Source organism: Miscanthus floridulus, chromosome 19, assembly GCF_019320115.1.
Source record: "Miscanthus floridulus cultivar M001 chromosome 19, ASM1932011v1, whole genome shotgun sequence".
NCBI lineage: Eukaryota > Viridiplantae > Streptophyta > Magnoliopsida > Poales > Poaceae > Miscanthus > Miscanthus floridulus.
The window spans coordinates 67308184-67311276 of NC_089598.1; positions in this window are offsets into that span (position 1 = coordinate 67308184).

Genomic DNA, 3093 nt, shown 5'->3' on the forward strand with positions numbered 1-3093 from the left:
GTAATTAATCTATGAATCCAATGCCCATGAAATTTATTGGAGGTTGTCCTAGTACCTTAAGGATGCTAAGAAAAATATAAAATCTGTTGCTTGACACTTTTCACTAGGGTTTCCTATTTATGTTATTTTAAGCCTTTCTGCCTTGTTATTTTTGTGTAGGATGTTATACTTGTTCAAATGATGTGAAATTTTTACAGTAGCCTACCTAGAGCATGTAGTACCAACTGTAATTTTTGTTGATTAAATGGTGTAGTTTTCATATATGTTTATTATTCCTCTTAAGTAATTAAATAAATTAAGAAAGGCATTAAAAGAAATGAATTGGTGGTGAACACTTTACTTTCTGGTGTTCCTGTCATATGTGTGATAAGTAAGTAAAGTTGGTTTTGTCCATTTATATGTTTGCAACATAAGTTAATAATTATTCTCTTGCATTATGTCTTTCTGGATAGTTCTGGAAACTTTGCGAAGTTCACCATGATAATTTGGTTTGCTGAGAAAGTGTGAATACAAAACCTGTAGAGAACTTATGTATCTAGCTCCTATTAAAATTTGGTGGTATTTGGCCTAGTAGTTTAGGAGTTACAGTCGTTTAAAGTTGGATCACAGTTTTGCTTGCTCTGTCTTGTTTGGACCTGATTATGTGATTCTGTAAATTTGACCTAGTAAAGTTTGGAATCATGCCTTGAGGTCTAAAAATGAATCATAGGCAATTTCATAAGCTTTCCAAATTGTCTTGTTGCCTATCATTTTGATTTGTAGATCTCCGGTTATGATCAGTTTACTGTACCACTGTATAGTTCCTATTTTGCTGAAATACGAATGTTGGTGTGTATGCTTTGTTGCAAAGTTCTCGTTGATTGTTTAGGTGCTAGCCTAACTTGAGAACATGCTTAGGTGTAGGTGCTAGGTCCTTAACTAAAGATGAGCAATTGTACATTAGGTTGTATAAACTTGGTAAGTTAAAGTGATTTGAATATAGATTAAGTTAGAATATGCGGACTGCAGTAAGCATGTGCATTCCCCGAGCATCCCTAACTTCGTTCATGTGCATCCATGATATTTATCTTACGCATACATGCAATAGGTGTGCCGGTGGGAGTGACGCTTCTAGAGTTCGAGGGAGCGAGCTAGGAGGAGGAGCCCAAGGTTCAGGCAATCGACGAAGCAGCCGCCGAGGAGGAGTTGCCCGAGTGCCCTGACCACCGCCCATCCTCTTTCCTGAAAGGCAAGCACCAGAGCATTCTAAGTCTCCCATGTTTTTACAAATATCTTGAGTATCTTTTATTGTTGATGATGCATTAAGTATAGGAATTGGTTGGAACCAATTGTTGCATTATATATCTATCCTTGTCCAGATATCGCACTTGAATCCTATTTAAGTTTAGGAACGGGTTAAATGCTTAGCCATGCTTAGTGCGGTAGAAGTTGGGTGATTTCCTGTCACCTGTGAGCTTTAGGATGAGGTGGATCACGATTGGCTATATTTGCTATCGTGGAAAAGAATAATGTTAATAATGAATGAAGACCGGGCGAAGTCTTGTGTAGGGTTGGACATAGCGACTCTGTCTGTGTCGTTTAAGGACCGATACGCTGTATGTCCTCATGTCATATTGAACGCAGCCTAACACTTAGCTGGCCGGATAAGTCGTTCCGACCGCAAAGCTTAGTAGCTCGACTCAGGCCAGGAATGCGAGCAGTGGCGTGCATTCTGGAGGTAGTAAGGATGTGCGGAGAGCCATTGGTGTAAGCCTAAGGTAGGTTAGAGTCCCTATCACCCTTGGTAGAGTGGTTCTCTGAGAATGCCGATCTGTTTGGACTCGCGACTCCTAAATTGTGCCAAAGGTGACTTGATTGCGACCCTAACGGGGGAAGCAGAGTTTGTGTTTAGGAATACCCCTCTAGCTGGATAGGAATCGATTCGAGTCGCCGTCTCTCCCGGATAGTGAGAACTTGACTGAGCATCGGCAACATAGATTCACTTAATTTAACGATATGGTTAAATGGAGGATGATGATAATGTTGCCACAGTTTATACCTGCTATGGTTAATAATGTTTGCATCTTAATCAAGTGATTGCTTAGTACAGGTGCTAATATAGATGACAGGTTAATGGCTAAAAGTCACTGCTAGCTCAGGTTAAGAGTTGATCATTATTACTTATGCTTTCCCGCAAAAAGAAAGTGTCAGCTAGATCCACTAAATTAAGCTATGCATGATCCTTGGCGTCGATTATTTTTAGTTTTTGACGGGTAAGTCTAGCTGAGTACATTCTCGTACTCAGGGTTTATTCCCTCTTGTTGCAGAAGACCTTCTTTACTAGGGCTTCTGTAAGTATTATCTCCACCCAGCGGGTGACGAAGACTAGATCACAGGCATGATCTCTGTTTATCTTATCTAAATGCTTTTGTGGGATATGATCAGCAAGCTGGTACTTGTATTTGAACTCGTGTGTGTGAGTTAAACAATTTGCTTCCGCTACTTTACAAGACTTGGTTTGTAATCACTATGACTCTAATGTGTTGTAATCTATCTGCAAACTGTTTGTGAAATGTTGTAGCGTGTGATGTGTTATGTTGAATTACTGTGATCTTGGTTGTATGCAAGTTGGTTTGAAATCCTTCAAGGTTTCAGTTAACTACCGAGTTTATATGGGCTCAAGTATGAGAATTTGATCGTTTTGGCGATTGTTTTTGTACTTATGCTCTTATAAATTGGATGGTTCTACGACAGCGTTCATGGAGGAGCTAGATAAGTTTGTGGTGGTAATCATTGATGACATTCTTGTCTATTTGGCCAGTGTAGAAGAACATGAGCATCATCTAAGAGTAGTGCTGGAGAAGCTGAGACAGAATCAGTTGTACGCCAAGTTCAGCAAGTGCAAATTTTGGCTAGAAGAAGTCGCCTTCTTAGGTCACATTCTCACTACTAAGGGAGTAGCTATTGATCCAACCAAGATTAAAGCTATAAAAGAATGGGAACAACCCTGTAATGTGACTGGTATCTAGAGTTTCCTTGGGTTGGCAGGATATTACCGCTACTTCATTCAGAACTTCTCCAAGATAGCCAAGTCGATGACCAACCTTCTGAAGA